This window comes from Glossina fuscipes, unplaced genomic scaffold, assembly GCF_014805625.2.
Source record: "Glossina fuscipes isolate IAEA_lab_2018 unplaced genomic scaffold, Yale_Gfus_2 117, whole genome shotgun sequence".
NCBI classification, from domain to species: Eukaryota; Metazoa; Arthropoda; class Insecta; order Diptera; family Glossinidae; genus Glossina; species Glossina fuscipes.
Genome location: NW_023998460.1, coordinates 1,301,130 through 1,312,048, shown reverse-complemented (window position 1 = coordinate 1,312,048; position 10,919 = coordinate 1,301,130). Strand labels below are relative to the sequence as shown.

General features: G+C 33.6%; 1 pseudogene; it reads left to right on the top strand.

Moving 5' to 3' along the window:
• The first annotated feature begins 1,624 nt into the window (after nucleotides 1–1,624).
• Nucleotides 1,625–2,490, top strand: LOC119640292 (annotated as a pseudogene).
• Nucleotides 2,491–10,919: the final 8,429 nt, after the last annotated feature.

Below are 10,919 nucleotides of genomic sequence, written 5' to 3'. Positions count from 1 at the left end.
AAAAAATCAATTTCGTTCTTAGAACTTTTAAATAAAAAAAGCGCAATAATGAAAATTAATTTTTAAAAGCATTTGAGGTGTATTCGCACTGCTAACCTTTTGCTTCTCAAGCGCAGTTATTATTCTTATTAAAGTTCTCTAACAGTGAGCTACTAAGTATTAGTAGCTTTTTATGAATGAACCCAAAAAGGGGCCTTATGAAGAAGAAAACAAATTTAATGCTTTTTCTATCGAGCAATAGTTTAATATGTTGCTATAGTTGAATCAGTTGGATATTGCTTAAAGCGATTGGAGCGGAGCAGCCAAAATAGATTAAGTTATTAATTACAAGATCGCTGTACACATAACTTGTACGCCGTGCATATTGCATACGCCCACACGCGCCTACATCATACAGGCTTATATGAAATCATGCATGCATGAAATCAGTCCTCCAACAAAATTGTGCTTACATGAACTCCATCCGTATCCGCACTAAATAATCGCATCTGTATATGAAGAAACGAGTTACGGTCATTTTACTTTTTTATGAGAGCAAAATTGTTTACAATTCAAAAGGATGTATGGAGTAAACATACGAAAAACATATGAATTCAAAAGGAGGTATGGAAGAAATATACAAAATTGTTTACAATTCAAAGTACTGTCCAACCATAGATTCATGTCATTCCCAACTTTCTGAGAGATTATAATTTCCGTACTGAAGTGACAACCAAGATTCAAAATGACATACACTATTTTCATTGTGATATTAAAGGAAATTTTTACATATCTAACCAAAGGCTGCTGCTATACCGTTACTTTTGCGGAGGTTGTAACTGGCTCAGAAAAACATTAGCCTTTTTAGTGTCTTTATTGGAAATGTTAAGTCGCAGACCTAATGAGTCGCCGTGGACTCTTAAGAAATTGGCGCTATAATTATCTCATCCACAAGAGAATTGGCTTTACAAATCTCGGAGGTATTGCAAGTCTTTTTGACCCATGAGCAGTTAAAGCATTTACGTCAAAAACTTATAGCAGGTGAAGGCAGCATAGAAGAATATATAAAATCTGCACAGAACAAGAGACCAACCATATCAATCAATCAGCATCTTTACTATAAAGATTTAAATTGGTGAGAGCGTTTCATCGTATTTTGAAAGAAGGTAAAAAATCACTGGATTTTAAAAGTTATACTCTTATTGTTCCTAACATACGACGGCTCAACTGGCGTATGATATTTTCATATCCTCAAAGCAATTTAAAAAATCGGTAATATACACCATGCAACTTTAATATCTATTTGTGGACCATATCAATGCCCGGAATGCGGAAAATTTTGCAGAAATCGCCTCTAACCAATGACCAGGTGTTAAAAGCATACTTTGGTGTTTCAGGCACAGCTGCAACGTGTTATATCGAAGAATTAACAGAAAATATTCAAAAATATGCGAAAATCGAAAGCTAGGTCTCTAAAAATTTACTAAAACTAGTCAGGATGCGTTCAAGGGGAGATAAATGTTCTTTTTTTATACAATTATATATAGAAGATTATATATTATATAAAACCACTTGTATAAAAAGTTCAAGTTATGCGATATAATTTTTCAAGGAAAGTTGTTTTTTTTAATAACTTCAGCCATGCATGACTGTGAATTGGGAAATTCATTTGACTTTTAAAGTTCGCGGCAAATGTACAGAATTATTTGGTGACTGTTTTTCCATACGGTACGCCAAGGACGTATGCAACCAGGGCCAGTTTTCGGTAGTAAAGATCATTTTTCTGGTCTATTAGTTATATTAGACACTTGTAGTAATCACAATGGATCTCATAATGTAAGTTTTTATACCTTCATTATTTCAGAGATTCTCTTCATTTTATATAGATTGTATTAATTCCTCACAATGTTTGAAAACACTATACAGTCAAGAACATTGTCATCTTTTCTTTTAAATTTGATTTTCAGCACCAACATCCATATTTAAGTACGATGATTAACAACTCCACTTGAAGTTATGGTCGCGACCGTGATGGTACAAATACCCAATTAGCCGATTGCGAAGTACGCTTTCGTAATTACAATTTTGACACGCACATCAGTATATGCTACAAAAATAACATTTTACCTGTGTCGACCGATACAGAAAACCGTGACGAATGGAAGAACTGCTTTGTCGTTAACAATGTAGAATTACCTATGGGCTACTTCTTCGGTCTCTCGGCTACTACCGATGATTTATCGGACACTCATGATATATTTAGTTTTAAATTTTATGATCTAGACTCAAATGTAACGGTATGTGGCAACTAAGTTTCATTTTGCTCGTGAAACAAAATTTTTATAATCACAGCCCGAGATAATAATGGCTCGTGCAAATATTATATCTAACGCTAAAACATGTGAACCGCCTCGAGAACATAAGGATGATCTGAAGTCAAGTATGTCAAATGCGAAAATCTCTTTCGTTCTATTGTTTGGCATGTTGATAGCTCATACAACTCCAATGTAGAGAGATAAAGACATGACTTTTCTTTTCTTAGAAAACAGTGTAAAGTAGTTATATTTTTTGAATATTTTCCATTTTGTATTTTGCACCATAACTAAAAAAACACATACAATTTCTGGTTCTTACTCGCACATTGTTTTTAATAATTTCTCTTCCCCCTTCTGGAGTATTGTGTATTTTTAGTTATTGTTTTATTCAATTTTTTATATATTGCGCATAATAAATTTTATAAAGATAAAATGTTTTCTTGCTCTCGATATCCAAAAAAGTTTGTTAAAATGTATTTGTTGCAACAACATGAGCTTGTGGGCCATAGATCATAAAAACGCTTGTCTGGCTGTTGATGAAGAGATAGCCAAGTTTATAGGCATATGCGTGCTGAACGTAACGTGCGAGGCTGTTAGTTGTTGTAATAAGAAATTTTCTGAGCATGGTTTACTTGTTGAGCACATAGGCGCCCCTTTAAATCCTGCATGTTATAAGTAAGTGAATTCCTTTTTTGTTGATAAAAACATACATTACTTGCTTTTTCTTTTTAGATGTGAAGAATATAGTCTTGTTTTTCTCGATCGCCAGTCTATGCGCAATCATTTCCTTACGGAACACGGAAAGATGGAAGATAAACCCTTTGCTTGCTCTCTGTGTTCTAGCAAATTTGTTACAGTATATTTATTACACTCTTTTGTTAATATAATATTTAAAATTAAGCAATCTCGAATAGGTTTGTTAGGAAGCATTTGAGAGACAAAAGAAGATGGATAGGAACGATGTAGATATTTTAATTATGATGGTGAGGTGATGTGAGAAAGTTAGCGTCGTCGAAGGAAATACGAAAAGAGATTGGCAAGATTCGCCTTCGACCATATGTATTAATACATTATTATTAATACATTCACATTGTGTTGTTTGCAGATACTTGGCTTATGGATTAATTGTCGGATATTGACACTCACTCATTTTTAAAATGGGAGGGTCTACTGTTATTTAGGAAATAACGCGGATCGTTTGAAATGTTCTTCCTCTGTTCTATTTGTCTAAGGCAAATAACTTAACAAGCTAACTTAACGATGTCCCCGTACGGTCGAAGTTGCAAACTGGGCGTATACCGGCACCACAGGAACTATTTCAGATTATTGATAATCAGTTGCAATTTGGCGATAACATTTAAATACTCGCTTCGTTTTAGTTTTGATTTGTTGTGCAAGAAAAAGTCCCAAACGGGGAGATATAAAACATTCCATAAAAGAACATGATATGACTTAAATATAAGAAATATTGATTGTCCATAGATGAGAAGAATGGCATTTGCGTAATAATAGACTTAATTTTATGATACAAAATGTCGTTTTTGTCGGAAGCTGAAGAGTATATTATTCGGAATTTCTATAAATCCGTAACCCATGCGTAACTATTCCATGCTCAGTTTCTTCTATTTTATTGTTTTGTTTGTATTGTTTTGTCTATATTATTGTTTTGTTTGTTCCGTTTCGATCGTATACACATTTATGTACGTAAAAACATGTCTATTAATAAGTATACATATATATTATATAAGCAGTAGCGATGTCACAAAATTCATTTTGACTTGTTTTTTATGGTTCTTGTCATTTCTATTTCCATTATGCTAACCGAAAGACCATGGTTATTCTAGATACTCCCATCAATCCTTTTCATAGCCATGGTTATAATGGTAATATGTACGACGAGGGACAGTCCACATCAGCGGAGACAACGTGGAAGGAGGGGAGTCTTGAATTCATTGGGGGCGCCTTGAATTCATTGGAACTCCACATGAAGGCCAGGAAGTTGAAGAAGCTGACAGCGTAGTCCCGAATATTGAGGCACTCCGACAGGTCGTGAAGAAATTGACTCTTCACAACAAAATAGTACCTCTTCATTTCGAAGAATTATTCACTAATCAAGCAGCAGTACATTCGCGGGCGGAGGATACGCTGTATGGATGCGGCGGCATCCACCAAACGAAATTGCTGGAGACGCAGAAGTACAGGACCTCAGCAAACGTTTAACGAATCGACTTGCCATATCTGATAACGATAACCCCTTTAAAAATTTGTGTAAAAACAAATTTGGAATGTCACCTTTTTTCTAATCAATGTATAACAAATCAGAAAGTTTTTAACGAGTCACTTCATTTGCATAACTGCTTACGGCGTGTCAACTTTTGTGGACGAACTGTTTGCGATAAATACTCTACAATAAATTTTGTATGTCGAGCAAATAGTTCTCTCCGCATTATGCTGCGAATTTTTCATTTTTGCGGTAAGATAGTGGCAACTATTGGAAAATTCGTTGTAAACTAAACGTAACGTCTTTCTCTTACTTTGAGTAAGTTTATACTTTTCTCCTTTCTTAAAGTCTGTTCGCTTTATTCCTCTATCCGTCTAAAATTTCCCTTTAATTCAAAATAGTAACGTTCTTTCAGAATGAGTCTTGTGTAAGGAAGAGACAATATTGAATTTACCATCTTCCTGAGTTTAATCTACAACTATAATTCTTTCAAAATGGTTATTTTTTACGTCTTGATTAGAGGATTCGATTTTTCGTGAATGCTATCGATTTTGTATACTTTATAGATGCGGCCACACGCAGGTACTACTAGTACATTTTCTGCATACAGCCCTATGTGCATGTATCCTTCAGACCTCGTCTAATGCAAGCAATTCGATGTAGAGGCGTACTTTCCTTACAGAAAAAGCTCAAAAAATTGGTTCACCCCATCCGAACTCAATCTAGTAAGTCAATTCAACTATATTGTCGAGAAATTTTGTTTATACAATGACTATAGCTACCAAAGAGCAATTTGCTTATCTCAATACTTGAAATATTTTCTGCTGCTTACGCATATTTTTGAAATTATATAAAAAATATGAAATATTGGAAGCGCGTTAGGCAGATTTTTTATTTATGTATTTATTTATAAATACAGAATTCAGTTGCAGTGAAGACTCAGCAACCCATTCAATTGAAGACTTAACTTAGTTATAATTGAACAAAAGAGAAGACCTTAAAACTACGACAATTGATATGTACATTTAAAATCAAATGCCACGCCTATAAAAATTGTATAAAACTATTCAGGAGACGTACAAGGGGAGATGAATTTATATTTTTGATACATTTATATAAAAAAGATTATATATTACATTTCAACCAAACCATTTTTTAGATCTAGTACCATCTAATCAGTATAAAATATACAATTACGATTGGGATGACGATGATGATGACATTTTTGCTTCCATAAGCACTCAGGAAATCTTACATGAAGACGTTCAAAAGATGTGCAAAGAAGTAAAATTGGACGAAGAAGCTCCCGGCACCAGCAAAAAATTTGCAGCAGCTGCTCCACGGCGTCTGTATATCGATTAATGTTTATTTTTTAATGCAAACGGCTTGGTACTCATAGAAGGCATTTCAAATAAGAGCTAGTTAACTAAAAGATAACCAAAACTGGGCTATTGCTCCATTAGTGTTCTTTTGCGAAAATTGTTATATACGGTAGAGATAGATTTCTAATGTAAAACAAAATCAAATAAAAAATAGTTTTTAATTTAAACTAACTAAATTACAAAATGCAATCTCCACCTGGCAATCAACAGTCTGGGAAAAGGGAGGCAATAACTAGTGAACGGCAGTTATGGTGTAGACGGTGCTAATCAAGAGATAACTTCAAACCGAACCGATTCTTTGCAGTCAGAGTAAGTTTTTCATGACAAATGCGGAACATTTGCTACAACTATAATTCTATAATTCGAAAAATTTCAAAGGAAGAACTACTACCAAAAGTGGTAGTGGGTACGCGAGATTTGCTCGAAACTGAATATAATTGCTTCATCTGCTTCATTTGCATATTTTACTTTCAGGGCACTATTGAAGAAGAAGTATATTCCCGTTTGGTCGCAAAACAGGCTACACTTTCTAAAAATCACGTTATAACCGTAGACGATGTTAGATTCAAATTAAATTCAGTTAAAACGAGCCTAAGACGGTTACTTAAATCGAAGGCTGACTGATGGCACGGTGCAAACGGTCATTAGGGTTAAGTTTTTAATTTGCTGAGAGTTTATAATACATCAAAAGCTTGAAGAGTTTTACTAATAAGTTCTTCGTGTTGAAAGAATGTGGTTCAAAATAACTTTAGCTGTGCTGTTGCTACTAGTAGTGGATATTAGAGTGTGATTATTCCAATATATCCGTCAATTACAATATCTTTCAATGATACTCACTATTAAAGTCTATTGTAAACGTTATCATAACGATAAAGATCTGTTAACAGTTTTCTTTTTCAATATAAACTAATTTTTTTCTTTACCTGTATACTGATACTATACTTTAGAATCTGGATGGAACTGGATGAGAAAATATAACTGGTTTAGATTGAAAAGAAATTCCCGGTGAGCTATTATAAGGAAATTGTAATTGTTAGGTGTTGAAAGGTGATTGTCAACGATGTCTTTATTTAAAGCACGACGTTTCGCTTAGCCGCATGCGTAGTCCAATAGGTAAGAATCGCGGTCGCAGAGTCAGAATGAAATCGAAGTCAAAATTCTGTTAAGTGCTAGAAATCAAACTGCTTTTATTTTATTGCTGATTAAGAAAGGCAAAGACAAGTATGTTTTGAAACAAGCAGTCAAGAATGGCGTAGATCTGTATATTACTTACGATGAACTTTAGGTCGGCCAAAATAATTCTTATTATACAATATGTATCTATCTACATTGAATGAATCTGAGTTTATGGAACGAGTTTTCTTATCTAAAAGGGAGACAAAAAAATCATACAGTACGTTTGAAGAAGTTTCTGGTTTGTTTCACATACATTATTAAAAACTTCAATTGGATGGTGGTTCTGCACCCCAGCCCAAGACAAGTAATAAATCGTTACCACTACCTAAAGGCATAATCTCTACACCTGGAATGAGCTGTAGAACAAAAATATTGGACACCTTTCTTATCAAGAGCACCATCATATATATGTTTACCTTTACATTTAAGCTTTATTCCTTTTATTACCTTTAACTTTCAAATTAATTCATAAGTTTTTTCTTGAAAAGATTCGAAAATTGTATCCAAATGCTGGATATACGTTTTTTATAATCTTAATTTTTCTCAAGGCGAATATGCTCTCCATTATATTCAAGGCAAAAATATGCAAAAGATTTGTGCAGCTGCTTTGCGCTGTGGCACATGTTTTTCTTGCCGTGAGCGATAATAACTTAGATCAACGTATTGAAGTATTTTCTAACTGCTGGGTACATAGCAGCTGACACATCAAAACTGAAATTTCGTAAAAGAAATAGATAAATATGATTTAACTGTATTCTGAGACGTATCCCTGGACAATCAACCAACATTTCATAATAGCATTAGTAACGACAGGAATAAAAGATTAGTGGCAGCATGGGTAGCATAGACAAGGTTTAGCATTTCTTTGTCGCTTATGTTTAGAAATGCATAAGATGGTTGTTCACATATACGGGGATCAAGGACAGCGCCTTTGTCTTGTGGAGAAGATAAACGGCTACTTGCCATTTACGGTAATATGTTAAGAGTTGAGATTTTGTGTGTGGAATATTAAAAGTTCTGTTGTGATTCGGATTTTGAAGATTACACCATCCGCTACCTAAAGTAACGAATGGTAGCCACATCTGGGCTGGTTGCGCAATGATTATTCTATTGGTACAAAAAGGCGTTTTGAAATTTTGGACTTTTGTTATCACATCTTAAGAGTGCACCGTGCTGATGGCAGAGATGAAGATGTCAAATGGATTGTAAATGTTAGTCTTTTAACAGCTACTTAATTTTCCATACTTACTGAATTATTTATAACTAATGTTTATTAAAATTGTGCAGAAACTTAAATCTATGGTAGATGTATGAGACGCTTTCAAGTATTGAAATCGCAGGTTTTCGCTATACGGAACAAATATTTGAAAGATAGTGACTTTGAAGGATCCAACGTGGAGCGTGCTTTTCACCGCCGCAACATTATTATTGAAAAAACGAATTGTAATACGTTGTTTTTTATATTTTGATATTATTTGATATTTATAATAAAAATAATTTGTAAAACAAATACAGTCTATGGAATCTTAAATATTCGAAATTATTCGATTTCTCTTTGATACATGCAACAAAGGCACCTTAGATATTATTCATTTACTGATTATTCTACAAATAAGGGACAATTTTTTAGGAAATTGTTGGTCAACTTTGTTTAAATTATAAATCATACGCATTGAAATCTATTTATGAAAAGTCAGGCTAGATTTTTTGAGGTTAAAAAAGCGCTACCGTCTTAATTTATAAGTCGAGTTTTTCTACAAGGACCCCAAAGAAAAAAGAAAAGGTTTGTTGCTCTTTCTAAAACATTCAATCAGGTTAGCGCCTTTCTTGCTTGATTCTTGAACTTCTGACATATAAAAGTGTAACGCATCTATCAAAAGTCTACAATCCTTAGGAATACACATCACAGTATTTAAAATTCACACTTCTACCACGCACGTGGAGAGAAGCCACGATTTAGCTAGACCGCTCTATTCCTCAAAATATTCTCAGGAAGACTAAACGCAGTCGTGAATTTTTTCCCCTTTTACAAACGCGCCAGTTCATGTTCAGAAATACGCTAAGTCGTAGTAACAACTTGCTGACGATTATCAGTAAAATTTGCATAGAAAGTTTTTCGTTATTTGATTTGTCTACGAGACTCTGCCAAAGCATAAACGAATGTATTTTAGATCTAAATTGTCATCATATATATTGTAGATACCGTACATATATATTACTATAAAAAGGCGGAGAAAATTTGGCTTGTGTGCCCAAATTTTTAATATCAAAATATGTCTTTTAATACTCAATGTACTTTGTTTGCTTTATCTTATTATTCCTTTTTTTTCTACTTATTCTTTTTTTACAGAGCGCTTTAACCCTTTCGCTGAATGTGTTATTTGAAAATTCTCTTCTATGCGTTATGTCGGAAGGATTTTCTTTAACAGTCTGTAAGTCTTTTAAGAGGTCGTAAATGTCGAAAACATACGCGTTGTATGGGTCTTCGTTCTTGATTAACGTCAGAGCCGATTTGCTGTCGGAGATGCATGCAAATTTTTTCAGTTTATTCTCAATTGCAAGGAGGATTGGCTGTCTGATGACCAGAAGTTCAATGAAAGTGAATTAAAGTTCTTGCAGAACTTTTAATTTTCCTAAGAGTAAGTTTGGATATTCTATAATTGAGAAACTGGATATATCCGAATTGATTCTGCAGATGTTTTTATTTCTCATCTGTATACCACCGCTGCAATTTGTATATTGTTAAAGCTTTTTTTTAAGTGAGCTTTTGTAGTCAATAAGCTAAATAGTAGGAGCTTGCACATATTTCGACCAATGACATCTATTGATGAAAATGATTTAGCAATGTACACAACGGTTAATATCGATGATTTTACCTTTCTCTACATAAAAAATTCAGTATCGTTGAGTTATTCAGTGTATATAGACGTCAATCATGGAACGTTCAAAATTTGATTTTCGAAATTCATTTCTTTCATTGTAACTAGAGTAAGTTAGGCTAAGGGAGTTAGAATTACAGTAAAGAGAAATTAAGCAAAGAGAAGTTAAGTAAGGAGAAATTAGAATAGTTAACTTAAGCCGAGGTTAAATCAGGTTTGTAAACAAGGAAAAGTAAGTGAGAGGGATGAGCGAAGGAATACAACGTGGTGCCTTTAGATTACGAAAAATGAACTTATCTTGGATATAGAAGAGAAAATTGTAAATGTGAAAGTAGAAATCCTTCAGTATAATTTTCTAAAAAAAGAAAAATTGTGAAGGCCAAGAAGAAACACCTAGAATACATTTTACAAGGCAAACAATATTTTAAAGAAAAATAAAAATCTTATGTGAATTCAACTTGAGAAAAACCCATTCAATCCGTGTAAATAAGTTATAGCAAAAAATAAAGCAATATCTTGTGAGCAAAAACCCTGGAACCGCTGAGCTACCCCAGCACCAGGTTTTGGGCCGAAATATCTCTCACAGTATATAGCTTCAAGGTCAACCAATACCATTTTGTTTACACTTGTGAAGCAACACCATTAGGTTCCTCTCTAAGCGAGGCAATATCATTTTTTTCTTCGTTTAAATAAATAAACCGGAATTTTGTTTATGTATTCGCCCGTTTAGTTCAAACAAGTTAAGCTTCTGCTTTAATTTTTTTTTGGACTTAGTCAGAGGGGAAGCCTTTTGGCATAACATAGAAACGAGTGATATTAACGGTTTTATCAATTAATTTCCTTTCGCTTAAAATTTTAAATCATTTGAGTTTCTCGATTGACATGTAAGTAGTGTGTTTGTAAACTGTGTAAATTAAAAAATGTTCTTAAAGGTAAACGCCATTAGATTTTGTCAAACGTTGTGCAA